Source organism: Lissotriton vulgaris, chromosome 9, assembly GCF_964263255.1.
Source record: "Lissotriton vulgaris chromosome 9, aLisVul1.2, whole genome shotgun sequence".
Classification (NCBI taxonomy): Eukaryota; Metazoa; Chordata; class Amphibia; order Caudata; family Salamandridae; genus Lissotriton; species Lissotriton vulgaris.
Genome location: NC_141697.1, coordinates 157033684 through 157052433, shown reverse-complemented (window position 1 = coordinate 157052433; position 18750 = coordinate 157033684). Strand labels below are relative to the sequence as shown.

The 18750-nt window shown below is 46.3% G+C and overlaps 1 protein-coding gene across 2 annotated transcripts in view; it reads right to left on the bottom strand.

Annotated features, from left to right (window-relative positions):
* Positions 1 to 18750, bottom strand: part of FANCM (FA complementation group M) — an 861212-nt gene that overhangs the window by 240783 nt on the left and 601679 nt on the right. The gene's annotated exons all lie outside the window — the stretch shown is intronic.

Genomic DNA, 18750 nt, shown 5'->3' with positions numbered 1-18750 from the left:
ATTTCCACTTATCATTTTGAAATCATCAATGCAGATATTGTAATATGCAGGCATATTAAACATTTCCCCTTGTCATCTTACAATTATCAACATGGGCACTATTACATTCAGATCATATGAATGGCCGCCCCTTCCCATTGGCCCTCTCTGTTGACAGATCACCTGCCATGGTGCTTCCGCCGTTGGCATTCTTATTCCCGGAAGTGTCCTTCACCTCTGTTATTTGCCCGCCACCCTTTTCGGCCCTTGCTAAGGAATAAGTTCGAGCCTGTTGTATCTTTTTGTCCACCTCTTGCAAGAGATCAATGCAAAAACTCAAAAACTCGCTCCCCCTTCGTCCCCTTGCCAGGTGTGTCATAATTGGCAATAGTCGATCCATACTCGAGAGGCATTGTGTAGTCTGAAGCTCTCAGTTTAGCATGTCACTCCTAAGTTCTACCTCTGTATCTCTGCGGGGGGCTCCCTTTCTCTTCTAGTTTTTTCCATTCCCACCCATACGGATTCATAGGATGTGATCTCTTGCTTCTCTCTCCTGGGCTTCTCCCTGCGGCGCGCCTTCTGCCTCAGTCTCTGGATTCTTTAGTAGTTCCACCAGTGCTGCCCATGCCCGAGCTGCTTCCAATTACTTCTCACTGCCAGCCTTCTTCCCTCCCTCACACTCTGCCCATTTTATAAACTCCCTCTTCCACCTGCGGGAACTAGGACCCCCGTGCTTTACAGTGGCTTGTGATGTCTTTTTGCTAAATTAAGGCCCAAATCCTGGAACTTTCTTGTCACCTTATTTTTGCAGTGTGGAGAAACCAATGGAGAAGGCAATACCCTGGGGTTGTGGTCACCTCCCTTTCTGTCACCTCTGCTAGTACTGTGGTCACTATATCCCAGAAGTTCCCCATGGCCGGCCAAGTCCAAAACATGTGGAGAAATTCCGGTCCCTCTGTGTTACATCGCAGGCATACCACTGTTCTTATATCGAAGTATCTGTTAATACGACCTGGCGTGAGGTATGCCCTGTGGAGGACATAAAAGTGAACGAGTTGGAATCTAGTGTTTCTGGTTCCCTTGCTTGCTTGTTCTACCAGTTCCCCCCATGTTTTTTCGGCAGTTGGTTCTCCCAGATCTTCCTCCCATTTCTGGCGTAATGTACTGAGGACGGGGAGTGTCGCATGACTAAGTGGTCTATATAGACATGTTATGTTAAGAATTTTTTAAAGCATGCGATTACCACAAAGGTGTCTTGGTGCTGTCTGAGAGGCAAGCTGGATGCTGTTTTAGATGTTAAATAGCCAGGTTTTTATCTCCTTCCTAAAGGATGATAGTGAAGGGATTGCTCTGAGATGAGGTGGGAGGCTGTTCCAAACTTTGATCGTTTTGAGGACCATACTTCTGCCACCCCATTGCATCTTTGTAAATTTGGGGACAGCTAAGAGAGTGGCTTTGTCCGAACGGAGTTCTAAATTCGGCATATTTCGCTTAAAAACTGACCTAAGAAAATCAGGCCCGCGTCTTGCATTTCTTTGTGGGCTAAGCAGAGGGCTTTAAATTTTGCTTGACTGCGCATGGGAAGCCAGTGAAGCTTGCGAAGTCCGTGCGTGATGGAGTGGAATTTGAGAACCTTAAGAATCAATCTAGCCGCAGCATTTTGGACTGACTGAAGGCGTTTCATGTGTTTTTCTAAAATGGTTAGAGACTATTGCAGTAGTCCAACCTAGGAAGGACTAGCACAGTGATTAAGATTTTCCTATGACTATCCGGGATGAATGGAAGAATTTAACTGGAAATTTTTAGGATATATTAAGCTGAGGATGTTATGACAGATTGGCACACTGGTGTTAAGGTTGTCATCAATAATGACTCCTATGTTCTTAGCCTTCGTGACGGGAGGAAGAGGAGGCTGTGGCAAATTTTCAGGCCACCAATTAGTGGACCAAGCTGGAGAGGGGTTTCTGAACACAATGATCTCGGTGGTACCAGAGTTAAGCTTCAGGCAGTGCCCACCCATCCAACCATTGACCGCCTTAATGCAATTTCTGCATCTTAGAGGGCCTGATGAATAATTATTGGCTGCTGCAATTATCAACTGAGTATTATCAGCATAGGATGTTACCTCCAGATTGAAGCTTCTAATGAGAGGCGCCAGTTTAGCTACGTGAACATTAAAGAGTGTTGGGCTTAAAGATGACCCCTGAGGGACTCCGCATGGCAGAGAAAAAGGTGATGAGTGTAATTTCCCCAATGCTACTGTTTGTGATCTGTGTCTGAGAAAAGAGGAGAATAGATCAAGCGTGACCCCCCTTCACCCCTATTTCTTCCAGACAGTTAATGAGAGTTGTGTGGTCTACAGTATCGAAGGCAGCGGAAAGGTCCAATAAGATCATAACTGCTGAACCTTCACTGTCTACTGCTTTTCTTATTTCTTCCTTTGCCTTGACCAGGGCAGTTTTTGTACTATGCCCTGATCGAAAGCCAAACTGAGAGGGGAATCGAAACTGGTTGTCTAGAATGTATTTAGATAGCTCAAAATTCATTATTTTTTCACACATTTTTTAGAGGGGAGAGACAAACGTGCAATCGGACGGTAATTTGCAGTGTCATTAACATTTAAGTTGGATTTTTTTTTAAAGCGGGAGGATATAGAAGCCTGTTTCCAGACAGAAGGGAAGGTACCGGTAGAGAATAGAGTATTACAAATATGAGCTAGGTTCCTTGCAATGATGTCTGGGACCAATATCAACATTTTTACAGGGCAGGTGTCATAAGGGGAACCTAATTTACTTTGCAACAGTAAGAAACTCACTTGTTCTGGTGTGGTGGCAGAAAAATGGGTAAGCCAACAGTCACATGGATCCCTCCCCGTCAGTGGATCCGAAGGTTGGAAGATCCCACTATCAAAGTGCTTAAAGATCCCATTGACTCTCTTTAAAGGCATTTGCAGGGGCATCACAAAAGGATTGACTGTCAGATGAATTAGTCATATACGACATGTGACCGCTTTGAATGTTCCCGCCGCAATTACTACATGCTGACATCCTTCTGACGTGGCAAGCTCCGACAGTCCACCTACCCCCCTCCCACTGTTTGCATATCGCTGCTGTGAGGGCAGTATGTAATAGGAAGTCTCCCCCAGGTATGTCGTACCTCTCTCTGAAGTTGATGAAGGGCAGCAGGGTTCCTCCTTCGTACAGCATCCCTAAAGTGGATACTCCCAATCCCCTCCAGCCCTCTAGTCCTCGCCAGTCCCCCCCACGTGGAAGGGCTTCACAGATAGTCAATAGGATCTCCGGGCCATACGGGCGCTTGGTCTTGGACCTCTGTAGACTCCTGTTCCAGCATTTACGGATTACTTTTACCTCTGTGGTCATCTCCCTCTCCTGAATGGGGAGCCGCAGCACCACCAGTGATAGGAGGCACAGGCTGGGCGTCGCGTCACCTTGTTACGCTGTCCCTCTCATCCGGCTCGCCACCCATTTTGTGAGCCATTGCAGCTGGGCTGCTATATAGAAGTACTTAAAGTCCAGCACTATAAGCCATCCGGTTGATTTTGGTCTCATTAGTATTGCAAGTGCTATTCTGCGTCTTCCAATTCCCCACAAAAATGATGTCATCAATGCTTAGAGTTGTCAAAACATCCCCACTGGGATCCACACCGGGAGCACCTTGAAGTAGTATAATAGCCTCGGCAACGTCACCATCATGAGGAGGGCAACTCTGCCTGCTACTGATAAGAGAATGGTCCCCCAGAAGTCAAAACTGGCTTTCACCCCTCTCAATGCTCTCCCCACATTGCCCTCTAGCAGATCCGTCTGGTCGTGGTATATCTGGACTCCTAGATAAGGCAGGCATCAGTTCTCCCATAAAACTCTCACCACCTCCTGCAGCCTTTCTCTACCTGCCTTGGCAGGGAAGAAGCACGACTTCGCCCAGTTCACCCTAAGGCCTGCTACTCTTTCCAGCTCCGCTAGTAGTTCCCTGGCGCCTTGAAGTTCCTCCCTCTCATTTCGAAGGAATAATACCAAGTCATCAGCATATAATGCTATGTGGTGTATTTGTCCTTCTACCTCTAGCCCACGAAAGAAGCGTTCCCTCCTAGCCTTGGGTGCCAGAGGCTCCATAGCCAAAGTAAACAGTAAGTGGGATAAAGGGTACCCCTGTCATGTTCCCCGCACCACTCTGTGGCAGTCCAATATAAGCCTACCCGTTCTGACTCGTCTGTATACATTATGGCAGTCCAGGCCACTAATTCAGATCCCAGCCCAAATCTTCTCATTATCTGGAACAGATACGGCGATTCAAGGCCATCAAAGGTCTTCTCTATGTCCAAGCAGACGCAGCAGCCTCCGAACGCTCATTGCTGTGTTCCTGGAGTGTATAAAACCTGCCTGGTCTCTTTGTATGAGATTCAACATGTGCAGCAAGAGTCAAGTGGCTAGGATCTTACAAAAAACGTTGTAATCCAAATTAAGCATGGAGAGCGGCCTGTATGCCGCTTTATCAGATGGTGGCTTTCCTGGTTTCAGCAGCGGGATAATCACTGCCTCTCCTGTTGCCTCTGGGAGCCTCCCGATCTGCTGAGCTTGAATATAGAGCTCTACTAGCCAAAGTCCCAACAGGTCTAAGCCTGTTGAGTAAAACTTAACCAGGAGCCTGTCTGTTCCAGGAGTTTTGTTCCTGGCCATGGCCTTGATAGCAGACCTCACCTCTGAAAATCTGAGGGACTGAGGCTCCTCCCAGGAAGGTTCTAGAGGGAGGTCGGAGCTGATTGGCTGACTCTGAGAGTTTGGTCCTTTTTGCATAAGGACAAGGAAAGGCTACTAAGGGGAGACCCTTAGGCCTATTTTCTCTATGTATGTCTATAGGTCATTACTTTTTTATGTACCGGAGGCTCCCGTCTCGACGACGGGGAATGATTCAGGCATGTGAATCTATGAAAGACACCCCTAATACTGGATAATATGTTACTACTGTATCTTGTGGCGCTATACCATGGAGTTGCATCCCTTGCATATTCCACAATATGCACTAGGATGCCACTGAATTGGGCTTCTCTGCTCCAGGCTTGCTACCACACCCCTGACACGCCTGGCCCCTAAACATAATTTCCGAACCCAACCAACTCCCCAGGACAGGTAAAGGTAGTCCAGAACCCATCCAAACCAGAAAAAGTGAAGCTAAAGTTTGTTGCAACTTCGGACGTTCCCCGCCCTTCACGTTCCAAGCCAGCATCCAGCCATTCCCAGGCTTCTTGCGGCGTGTGGAAAAATGGCACTCCTTTCTTAGCCACTACCCTCAGTCGCGCTGGAAACAGCATTGAGTATGGAATTTGTAGTTGTCTCAACTTAACTGCTAAAAATGAGGCCCTTTGTTTTTGCACTTTTTTGGTGAAATCGGGGAACACCATTACTTTGCTGTTCCCCACTTGCAGCTAGATTTTCTGACTAGCTTGTTTAAGGATATGGTCCTGATCACTAAAGTGTAGCAAACGTGCCACTATGGGTCGCGGGGGAGCTCTCGGTTTGGGGATCCTTGCTAGGACTATTTACGCCCTTTCCTGCGCATAGAATGGTGACAGCCCTTCTGGCGCTATTTCTGTCTTGATCCTGTCCTCTAGGACTGGATCCCTCTTCCCTCTCCGGCAGCCCTTCTAAAAGTATGTTGTTCCTACGAGACCTCCCTTCGCTGTCCTTTGCTCTCATTTCTAGGACCCATACTTTGTTTTCTATATCTCTGAGGGATTTCTGCAGATCCGTCACCTCCGCGGGGATATCGGAAAGTGCTCTTTCAGTGGACATGACTCTCTCTTTTAATCAGCAGTGGCCGTCTTTCAGCAGGTTTAAGTCCGTACAGATAGCATCTATCTATGTTTCTAGAGCCTACAGAGAGACAGTGATAGCCTGCATGATGTCTGTTAGGGTAGGCCGCATGGTGGAAGTTTGTATCCCTGGTCAAGCCCATCATCACCATCATCAGTCTGGGCGCTGCTCCCCCAGTAGCGAGGGTGCCATGCCCTCTGCATTTTGGCACCTTCCCCATTTGTCCAGCCGGCCTCTCACCTCTTGGAGCTGAGTCTCTGCCAGGGGATATACAGCTCCTCACCATTCCACGTACGTTTTTTCACTCTAGAGGCTGGTTCCCTGGGCCCCTCCTTGGCTGCCTGCTTCTGCCGGCTGTCGTTCGCTCAGTGCAGGCCCCAATAGCCTTCGGCCTGGGGCTCTGGGCCTCAGCATCTGGTTTCAGCTCTGAGGTTTCCCCCAGATCGGCCCAACATGCTCTCCCTCCGTCAATGGAGCCTACGTATTCTGGGTTACTCTGGATCCTGCCTAATGTGAAGCTACGTGTCCCCAGCAGGGTTACTAGAACCGGCCTGTCCAATCCCCACTCTCTGGCCTATTTCTAAGGCTGGGCTGGTGCAATAGACCCCAGGTCCCTTCAGGCCCCACACTACGGCCCTGTCCTTCAGGCGCGTGGGGAATGGAAATACAGTTCTGTGGGAGCTCTTTTCCTGGAGTTTGTCTCCTCTCAGGCGCCTATCCCTAGTTGCTCCCTTCCTCGCCCTCTCCTTTGTGAGTCATCTCCCTCCTGGGTCCTCCACGCATGGCTACAATACTCCATTCCCCCAATGTTGCGGGGTTCCCGTACCTCCAGCGTGTGGCCTTTTCCTGTGGCACTCTTCTCTGCGCCGTAACTGGTGTCAACATTTCAGTTCCAGCTGCCTCCTTCCTATATCACGTCTCCTCCTCAGAACCTCCCGGGTCCTCCCCACTCTCTTCTTCCACCGGCGGTGGAGGTGGTGGGGGGGGGAGGTCCCAGGTTACTTTTAGGTCTCCCCTCTTGGTAGTTCGGCTCCGCTAGGAGCCTCTCCTGGCCTACCTTCTATTTGCGGCAGCAGGCCGCTATTTTGAATTGTCAGCGGCCGTCCAGGCCTATTCCGCCTCTCCCCAGCTTCTGGCTGGGTCTGTCAATTTCCGTTTGCCCCTAGGCTGGTCAGACTCTTCTCCCTGTGTTGGAGTTGTGACCAGCGTTCTGCCAACTCTTGCAACTGCGGTGCCTCCTCTCGCACGCCGTTCTCAGGTGGCGTCTCCTCCATCGGGATTCACGGTCCCTCCCGGTCACTATCAGGGACTCTCAGAGCTTCCCCCCGATGGTGCTCCTCAAGGGTTCCACCACTCCGGAGTCACTTGCAGCTCGCCCGCTTAGTCCCACTCCATCCTCTTGCGTCGACCTTGTGTGGTAGTGCAGTACCGCCTCAACCAGCCGGGACCACCCGATCTGCCACACCACAACTAACGACCAGCTCCCTTGGATACAGCCTTCTCCTAGCTGGTCGGGGAAAGCTTAAACAGAAGTGGGTCGACCGGACAGGCCGCGCACCAGGCCACAAACTTTGCCCAGCAACCATAACAGATTGAATTGGTGGATGGATGGCAGATGGCATTCAGCACATATGCAGATAAGTCAAAACCACACAAGTAGATCTCCTCAATCTCACATGTGAAAGAGCAAGTTTTGGGGATTCCGCTAAAGGAGCATGCCTGTTGTTGGGAAATTAGGTCATCTCAAATAGGTAGTATAACTCCGGGCAATGCTGAAATTTAAAAGCTGTGAATACCAAACGTTCCCAGCCGAATCCAAGACTATTGGAGCAAAACTAAGTTTGGTATACCTTGACTTTCCTAGGTTCTCAGGGTAGCAGCAGTAGGTAAACACTTACAGAAGACTTGAATCCTACTGAAAGTGGAACAGGTCTCCCAAAGAACATCGAGGAAGAAACTCTAAGGGGCAAAAGACATGACACGGAGTGTTATCTGTGGTGGTGAAAAGATCTAACTGAGGTATGCCCCACTTGGCAAAAACACTTTAAACAAACTCCAGATGTAAACTCCAGTCGTGGCAGGCCATATGACGCCCTCTCTTGTGTTTAGGGACTCTGCCAAGTGATCAACTGTTAGGGAAATCCTTTAACGGTCCAGTCATCACAAGAGCCTCCGGTCACTTGGCACAGTACCTGCAAGCCCACGCCACCCTCCTTGTTGCAGTAACACATGGCAGTTATGATGCGTGTCAGGACCTGGACATGCTTGCCCTTTGTGATGATAGAAAGGTATGCGACTCCAGAAGACTGATGTAGTGATCATGTTCCATTGGAGACCAGAGACCCTTGAGCTCCACCTTGCCCAGGGGATGTCTCCACCCAAGAAATGATGCATCAGTCAGCTTTTTGTGGTACAAAAAAAGGGCTGGGCGAGCTGCTGTTGAGGCAAGGATGGCTGCCTCTGGTGGTAAGCCAGATCCCAGGAGTAACTATAAACTTATGGTATTGTTGGTGGAACTTGGAGGTCAAAGCCCAAAGAGTGGTCCAGAGCAGGACTATCCTTGAACTACAACAACAAAAGAGAGGTTACATGTGTCTCAGAAGCCACAGAGACGGAGCCATGTAAAGAAAAAGTTGGCCAGCCCAATTTGGGAGGATAGGAAAGCCCTCACACACCGACCTAGTCAGTGTCATGCTTCATCATAGGGCCCCAACTCGGAGGCCGAGTGCCTCCTCGGTGTGCTACGACGCCAGGAGACTGCGGAGCAGGTTGTGTGATAAGGCGTGCAGTGAAAAAGATAAAGTAAAAGTGTCTAAAGGATATCTCAAAAAATACTTTATTGGTAGATCCCTAAAACACAGTTAAAATTGGTCTTATGTGTCTGAATTTACAGCCAAAGGTAATGAATTGGTTTAATTCAGAATATTATAGTCAGTCAACATGTTTCAGCCTTTTCAATGGTTTCAATTTACCTCTGCATTCGTCAGGACTAGTGTAACCCCGGCGGTATGGACTCTCTAATCATCCACCCTAACCTGAGGACGTGAAAGTGAAAAAAGAAAAATTAGTGAAAAAGTGCAAAAAGATAGGGAGGACAATTGTCCAGTCCCTAAAAATCCTGATTTAGGATGTATCTGCACCTATGGGAAAGAAAACAACATAGACAGACACAAACAAACATACAAGATAAACATAATATCAATAATGAGTATGAGTTCGATAAGCTGTCCAAAAGTGCTCCAAAATGTGGCAAGCCAGTGTCTGTTGTTAAGCACTCACATTATCACCATCCATATAACCCCAAAAAAGGATTATACCACTAACACTAGGAAGTGGAGTGCAAAACAGTGCTAAAAATGTGTAAAGTTACACAAACAGGAATTGGGGGGGAATTAAAATATCAATGTGATAGTTCTTAATATGAGAGATCAATGGACCAAGGGTCAGTGACCTACTCATGTACACATCGTCATATCAGAAAATAATCTCACTTTAAAATGTGGCGCTAAATGCACCATGGGTCTCGGGAGGGGGGTAGGAGCGTCCCGGGCACATCCTGTGAGGAGAAAAGGAGCAGATATTGGGAGCGATTAATTTCATTTTTACTTAGCTCAAATGTTTCCAGTAGCGTGACCCTCGAGTCAAAGAAGCGAACTCACGCCCTCAGCGCTCGCCACCCGTAGCAGCACCTAGCTTTGCCTCATGACCGGACCCCGAAGATACAGAGCCGGGTCGATCGGTGTCTTTTCAATGGAGTAGCGCTGATCAGCGCGCTTCCGGGTGGGTGTAGACCGATCCAGACAGAGGCTTGGAACGCACGTATCACGCCAGTGGGAGGCGTTGATCGTGACGATATCGAGGCTTGGATTCAGGAGCCATTCAGGGTTAGCATCTGAGTGTTGCTAGGGCGACCGGTTAAAATAAACAAAACACAGAGCTCGAAGACAAGCGAGTATGCTTTGCTAGCTGAAAAGAGGAATGAGGGGGCGCCGTAAGACATATGTAAAATGCCTACCCTTCATTGCGTCGATGTTGGGTGACACAATGCACTCAAACTAAATGACTCGACTTTGACTCCCAATATATTAGGCGCCATACGTGCTTGGAGTTCAAAGTAGGTTGTTCTGTTTAGCAACATAAGAAACGACTGTACTGGGTTAGTTGAGAGATGGCAAAGTTTCACTTATTCACGGTTCTCTAGTGTGCCAATAATGCAATAAACCGGTTCATGCCGATATTATGGATGTTTGGATAACATTGTCCATAAACAGCGTGATGTGTTTGATCATCATGGTACTTAGTAGGTGATGCATTAGTGTCTCCCACAAGTTCAGTTCAATAAATAAAGGAAGGGTCAAGTTCTGTTAGAGGATTCACTTAGTTATCATCTTAGTACTGTATTCCAAGGAATATCATCGTTCAATCCTACCACATTTGTACCAAGACGATAAATCCACCGCTGTTCCTTTTCAAACAGCCTGTTTGTAATGTTGTTTGTGCCAGTGACTGTTTCTATGACTGTCCATATCATATCGTTAGTCGTATGATTGTTGGATAGGAAGTGTCTGCTTAGCTTCGTGGTTGCTTTTTTGCACCTGATATTACTCCGGTGCTCACAGATACGCTGTTTGATTTTGCGAGTGGTCATGCCTATATACCGGAGGGCACAGGGGCATGTGATTAAGTACACAACATTCATTGAATTACAGTTTGTGTGTGAAACCTGCGTCCATATCTTCCCTTCTTCCAGATTGAGAGTTTTAGATGTCTCTGTCAGATGGCATACACTACAATCTGTGCAGGGGTAATGTCGTGTGACTTGAGGTAAGCCCCACGCCTCTGTGCCATCAGATGGCACATCTATAAGGGATCCCTACACCGCCCCCCCCACCCCACTCCCCCGAAAAAACACAGTGGTATGCATCGAGGTCTGGCGGCAAACCAGCACAGTAGAACCTACTGCACAGACAATGCATTTTATGGTGTTCAGGCTGACCCACAAAACGTACTTGGCCACTCCTAGCCATTGTGGACAGTCTGAGTAAAGGTATTTCGAAACTCCTCAGGGAGGATGGGCACAGTCTCAGTCACCATATCCCAGAGTAACCTTTGGGAGACTAGAACAAATTATGGAGTGATCAATGAGGATACCCTTGCACCTTTCATAGATGCTTTCAGCTCTCTCTCTCTATCTGATCCCAATGCAGCTGCATTGGGTTTCTCTAACGCCCTAGCCAACGCTATAGACACCCTAGCTCCGGCTAAACGTCACTACTCAGCACGAAGGAATCCTTCTCAGCCTTGGTTCTCTGACCGTCTAAGACTTCTACGTCAGAAGTGCAGACAACAGGAGAGGTCTTGGCATGCACACCCTGACCCCCGGGGAAAAGCCCTACACAAATCTCTATTGAGAGACTATAAGAAGGCTATTGTTGAGGAAAAAAGAAGTAATTTTACCAATCTTACTGCCTCTCTAAAATCATCACGAGATCGGTTTAAAATAATTGACTCTCTATCGGCTCCCAAAGTTGCTGATCCTAATTTTGAAACACAGGAGCTCTGCGATAATATCGCGAGCTTCTTCCACTCAAAAATTGCCGATATCTATAACTCTCTTGAGATTTGTAATCAGGAGCTGGATGCTAATTCAGCACTTTCTTTTCCTATGATCTCCTCTCCCCATACTCCACTGAAGTCTATCCCAAATTGTATCTCACCAGCTTCCCTCTCCTGACTTTCGAAGATCTTAACCTTCTCCTTGATGCCACCAAGTCATCCTCGCCCCTAGACCCCTGCCCTTTAAGAACTTTAAAGACCTGCAGAGAGGTCGTCCTCCCTCCGCTACTAGAGATTATGAACATGGCCATCAGCGAGGGGATTTTTCCCTCATCCTGGAAGACTGCTGTTGTCAAACCACTGCTCAAAAAGCCCTCTCTGGACCTAGGAGTGTTAAAAAAATGTCCTCCTATCTCCCTACTTCCAGCCCCGGCCAAGGTTCTTGAGGCCCATATCAATCGTAATCTTTCTGCCTTTATTGAGAGTTCAAACCTATTGGATATCTCTCAACACGGGTTCCGGGCCGCACACAGCACGGAGTCTGCCCTCACGGTTGTGATTAATAATATCTGCGTGGAGGTTGATAAGGGACATTCTACTCTGCTGGTGTTGTTAGATTTCACAGCAGCTTTTGACACCCTGTCCCCATCAATTCTGATCTCCAGGCTTAAGGATATTGGGGTAGAGGGCACCGCTCTCAGTCTACTCTCCTCCTTTCTACATCTTAGGGAGCAGAGAGTTAAGATGGGCAATTTTCTCTCCGTCTCTCAAGAAGTGCAATGTGGGGTACCACAGAGCTCTTCTCTGAGCCCTTTGTTATTTAACATCTACGTTCCCCCACTTGCCAAGGTGGTGAGATCCTTCGGCCTTGAGGTGCTATCTTACGCCGACGACACTCAGATCCTGGTCTCTCTCACCCAGTCGGCAAGCGATTCAGCCCTCAAGTTTAGAGCATGCATGGAGGCAGTCTCCCAATGGATGGTGCGAAATTTCTTAAAATTGAATGGGGATAAAACCGAGATCATGGTCTTTGGAGGTAGTCGGGACCTATGGTCAAAGGACTGGTGGCCACCTTCCCTGGGGGAATGCCCTCTTCCCTCCCTCTCCGCTAGGAACCTTGGGGTGCTAATTGATCCCGCTCTATCATTTGACGCTCAGGTAAATAGAACGGTGTCCACCGGTTGTGCCATCATAAGAACGTTGAGGAAGATTGCTCCCTATCTGTCCCATGCAGCCCGGAAACAAGCAACAGTTGCTTTGGTCTCATCGAGGCTAGATTATTGTAATGCCCTCTATAGTGGCATTAACAAGAGCTCCATCCTCCGTCTTCAGATGGTGCAGAACGCCGCGGCCAGGATGGTCCTGAACCTTCCTAGGCTAGCTTCGGTAACTCTGGCCAGAAGGGATCTTCACTGGCTTCCGATTCCCTCTAGGATTTCTTTCAAACTTTGTGTCTGGCCCACAGTGCTGTTCATGGCTCAGAGGGTATCAGGTCCCTTCTGCGTGTTTATACTCCCAGAAGAACCCTTCGTTCAGCATCTAAGAATTTGCTCTCGGTCCCCAGAGTTGCGAAGGCAAAATGGGGAGGTAGAGCTTTCTCCACCTTCGCTCCAAAACTTTGGAATTCTCTCCCTCCGGAACTCTCCAGTCAGGCTTCTCTGTCGGTCTTTAGGAAACGCCTGAAGACCTGGCTTTTCTCTCAGGCATACTAGAGGCCGCGCTTCAGGTGGTTATAGTGGTCTTCACTTGGTAGTTTGGACTTTGTCTGTTTGTTATCGCGCCTTGATGCCCGCTGGGGCTAAGTTTGCGCGTTATAAAATGCCTTTCAATTCAATTTCAATTAAAGGTAGATTTCGAACCGGAGCGGAAAAGTTACATCCGAACCCAGTGGCGGAAAAAAACAATCTAAGGATGGAGCCGATGCCCATGCGCACTGTTGTCCAAAGGAGGAGTCACCTATCTCGTGACTACAAAGACTTCTTGCAAGACGACATCAACATGCAATCAACCGAGCCCAACACCAGGTGGCGATCTAATGCTCAGTGTGAGATCTGCAGCTCATATGCCTCGAACACACCTATTTTCCAGCAAACCTGACTTCTGGACCATGTATCTTAACACGATTAGGACTTATGACGTTTCCTTCGCATTCAGCTTTACATTCTCGCTATGCTAGAGATGCATTTCAACTGTCTAAAGACTGATTCTGAAATTACCTTGTTATCCAAAACTGAATATATTAGTCTAGCTGCGTCCATAATAGGCGTTCCTGTATTATCTGTGCACAACACTAGGACAATAAACAAGCTTGCATGTTTAATGGTGCAAAATATAAATGAAACATCTACTGATTTAGCTGAATTGCTATTGGAAGTTCAGGGAACAAGAAAAGCTGCTTTACAAAATAGGGCTGCTATGGACTATTTGCTTGCAAAACAACCATGGCTGTGCAGATTTTGAAGGATTGTGTTGTTTCAATTTGTCTGACCATTCCACATCCATCCATTCGTATCTTAATGCATTGCATGAATTAGTCAAAGGAGTGAAACACTTTGTGGACAAGGGATTGGTTATTTGGATGGTTACCTGATTTTGGGCAACTTTTCTATATTTTAAGTGTTATTTACATTATAATTTGTATTTTGATATCTATTTGTTGACCGACAGGGTATTGGGAAATCAATTGCCCGATACACCTACCATGACCTATAGGAGAGCCAAATCCATGCGCAGCAAATTGGTGAGAGCCAGCCCAGAATTAGGTAGTGGTAGTACCTGGCTGAAACCAAAAGAGGGGTTTTACAAATGCTCAACTTGCCGAGCGTGCAAGTTTGGGATCAACACCACCCATTACGGAACTCCCTTCTCGAACTGTCAAACTGCGATCAAGGGCAATTATGGTTGTCAAACAGAGTTTGCTGTGTATGTTCTGGCGTGCACTTGTGGGTAGTACCAAGCTACAGGTGCACGTCAGAATTTTGCAGCATCTCAGGGCAATTGTAAATAATGACAGCACATACCTGGTGGCACGGCATTTTAGGACCACGCACAACAATCACTTTGTGATTGATGCAGTGGCACCCCTGAGAAGGGGGGGAAATAGAGAACAACTGTTGAGAAGAAAGGAGACAGGCTATATAGTAGAACTGGATAGCAAGCATCCGAATGGGTTGAATACAACTGAGGACTTGCACAACTTCTTATAAAATATTAAAGAATATTACACTCAGGGCAAGTTTGTTTCCAATAACAACATTTTACTAAGTACATGATGAGAATTATGGGTTACGCGGAGTAAGTCAAACTAGCACGAATGACTAATTTAAAAAAATAAGTGTACTTAAACAAGAATAGTTTCAACATGCTGCTTTTGTATAGAATCTTATCTGATAGTTATTTAATGAAAAAATATCCAGGAGTACAGCCTTTTTAATCACTATGTATTGTTATTGGGTACACGTTGTGGGGTTTGGTTTTAATGTTTTTTAGTTTGAGTAGGTATAAGATATATAACAGTCTTTGAAGGAAAATTGTACTGTTTTGGAGGTGCGACCGCGCTCTTTGCCAGTGCCTGTTTACGGCCGATTTTGTTACAGGGCCGATTTTCGGCACTGCAACAAAAATGGCCCCCACCCATGCGGCCCACCGGGGGATTGCCCGGTGCCCGCAACGGCCAGTCCGGGCCTGCCAATGCTAAACAGACAGCTGGTGAAGTATTCAAAGTTCTAAACACTTATTCTAGTGTACATGCAGTTATCTTTCTATGCATTTATTCTTGTGTAAAATTGTTCACTATATGTATTTATTTTACTAGTGCATTATTGCCATTTGATATAGGGAAACTTGCTGTAATGAATATTACCCTTAACTTGGCATATAACTGTTGAGCTTAGTTTATGTTGTATTTTGGTATTCTAACGTGTGTAGAGTCCTATTTTGAAGAGTGTTCAGTTTGTGTCCTGGTATTTTGAAGTCTTGCTCAGGTGTTCTGAAGAGAAAAGTAAGACAGTATAATGTTGGCACTGCCAACATGCCATTTCGGAGCGATTTAAAGGCAAACAAGATGTGATGTTGGGGCTGAGTTCAGAGCAATCGTTACTTCAAATGTATAACAGAAAAATGCACGTGTGTTTTCTTTATGTGATATCGAATATCTGTGTATAATCTTTGTTCCTCTTCCCTTCCACCCACCCTCTTGTCCCCATTTCTCCATCCCCGTCCTTTCGCGTCTGTTTCTCCTTACCTGTCTCTGTTTCTCCCTCTCCACCCTCACTATACTCAGAGTCAACATTAAAAGAGGAGATCCTTGGCATTCGTGGTGGCAAGTCTTTTAACAAGGAGTGCTCAATTGCCTCGGGAGTTCCAGATTAACTGGAAAACTGATATGATACGGTTTGTTTAATGTGCTCAAATGTATAATTTGAAAGGGCACAGAAAAGGGTATCAATCCTAATCGAATCCTGTAAACTGGAATAATCAGCAGGGAAGAAAAGTCAGTGCAGGCTGTACTACCTGAAAAGCCACTGCATTTGCCTTTTCATATCATTTGAAATTTCCTGTACTGTGGTAGATAATAACCATGCATTATAATATGTTTGCATACATGAAATGTTGCAGTACTATGGGCTCCTCTTGGGCTGTGTGCTGCACTTTTTAAAATGTATCTTTACAAGGCCATCCACATCACTGAATAAAGCAGGAGGACTGTGAAAGCCTCTGGCAACCTTTAAACATTCATTTCCATTCCTGTAATAGGATTCATTTGATTCTCATCCCAACAACATTGTGTACACATTGAAAGGCACTGTGCACTTATTTGCACCTGAGATTAGTCACTGGTTGAATGCAGTATTCAGTATTGTACAACACTTCTTTTGAGACCACTCTTTCAAAAAACATTTTTTTCTCCAGCACTTGCATACATGGATTACAATGATAGTCAGATATTAATGTTTGATAGTTATAAGTGAACCTTCACTGCATGGCAGTTGTCAACGAAAGGCTTCGGATTTCTTATGCGTTTACCAAAACCCAATATACTGGAAACATTCGTAGAACGTGAAATAACTGGAGAAGGATAATGTTAACTTTATGGCGATTGTCACTCCTAGGCCATAAGACCTTTTTAGCATGATTATTTGAGCATACTGACAGGAAACTGTTACAAAAGCTGCAGAATTAGAGCTTCACACAATCATCCACAAGTCACATTGCCACCTCTTCCTAGATTGCTAATGATGGGGAAGAGCCTATACTAACCATAAAAGTGACTTTTTTGTAAAACTGCTCCTTATAAGCATCATTTACGCCACTCAGAAATTAAAGGATAGAAAATGATAGCTTCAATCAGCTTAAGATGAGGCAATCTAGTTGCACTGAAAAGTAGGTAATAAGACAACCACTGGCATGCCCCAGAAACAGCAGGAGACAAGGGAGACGAACGTCTGTGGCAAAAGAGGAATAAAGATCAAGAAGAATTAAAGAGAATATACCTTATTGTAAGTGGCAGAGGTCAGTTAGTGAGTAGAGCAGTGCAGTTTTAGTCGAAGGTACAGCGCACAATCTGAATTATATAAGGGGAGACAAGAGCAAAGTTCAAGATAAAAAGACAATTGATTGAAAATGAGCCATGCTAATTTTTTAGAAATATAGAGAAAGAGTAATATAGCAAAGTAAATATATAGAAGTGAAGAACCAAGAAAATATATGGTATGATTTTAAGACTAGAAATGATAGTGGAGCTTTTACATAATTGGGGGAGCTACATTAAGAAATAGGTAAGTGAAAGAAGGAAAGTAAACAAGGGTAAAGGAAAAGGAGGAGGATATTCTAGTACAGAATTTTGCACGGGCTAGACAGAGGAGTTTCTATAATAAGAGTAAAAATTTATTATGCCAGGGAATTATAGAGAGAATTCGAAGAAGCAGAACAGGTTAACAAAGGAAGAGTCGAAGCAGAACAGCGTAACAAAGAGTTAAAGCAGAGCTTATCTCTTTTAGAAGTGAAATAAGGTGCAAAGCCTGGGTCTGAAAGAGTAAAGCATAAAACAGGACGGCTGAGGCGAGAAAAGCCATTCAATAAAGAAGAGAGACAATGTTATGGCATCCTTCAGATCTGCTGATCCTTCTTGAGGGCCAGGGGCTCAAAGGTCAGAAGTGGTTTTAGTGAGATTCAAGGGTCCAACAGAGCATGCATGCCCTCATACCCTGGGAAGGTCCAGGGGCCTTAGTGAAGAGTACTTCCAGAGCCTTTGGAATTACAAGTGGTAGCACCTGGCTGATTGTGTGTCCATGTGGTCTCTGAACGCTTTGCTAGATTGGTGTTTGGATCTCCCAAAATATATCTCAAGGGAAGAAGACCTGGGAGATGGCATCATAAGACTCACCTGTCATTGATGACTCCGCTGGAGCTCCTGGGATGAGATTGAAGGGCAGCAGCATGGAGGTAACTGGTGGTGTAAAAAAATAAAGTTAAGAGGAAAGTGCGCTTGGGGTTTACCTTTAGGTAATGTAACCTGAACGTGGACAGAGACCTGCACCACAGACAATGCAGCCGGAAAGAAGGGCTGGAGTAGCTTCCCTGGACTTCAGCTTCATACTCAAAGCATCTAGGAAGAAGTGTGAGCTACAGATGCAAGACAATATGGAAACAAAGACTGCATCTTGATCAAAGGGGAGTTAGTAGAACTGAGGCAATTTAGGGTACAGCTGCTCCATGCTCCAGAGGTAAAACACCAGATATTCCACCTTCTCAGAGTACAAAAGCGATTGGGCACTGAGACTGCTCGGGAGTCCAGCTCAATGTCTTGCTCGTCCAAGAAATTCAATGACAGAGGCTGGCTAGGGCACCTCCAGTGTTGGAAGGAACACCCAACCAGATTTCTGGATAGCTGGCCGGAGTAGTGGGCTTACCAAAGGCCAAAGTGTCTCTGTGCCTACGTTTCTTTCTGTGCATTTGTTTTGCTTTTTCTTGCAATAAGGTTTATTTCTAACTATCTGGACACTTTCGCCAGTCAACCTCCTGCATCTGGAAGGAATTGGGAACAACTAATGTGGAACAACCAAGATGTCCAAGGGGTCAAGATGTGGACTGGCTCAGGACAGGATTACAGTGGAATCAAGGGCACTCACAGGGGGAGCTAAATTCCACCTACGAGTTAAGCTCCTCAAGGTGTTACCGAAGTGAATCCCAACTTTGCAGCATGATGCACTCCCAGGAAGGGAAGCTTGCTTGACCTCTCTGTGCTCCAGGAATGCAGCATCTCTATGTACTCCATTCCAAAGTGCAACACCAGATTCACACAGGCACATCCAAGGAAGGGAACTAGGCATGACCAGGTGGCGAAACAAAGCCTCCAGTACTGAATAAGGGTGGCTATTGTCCATGA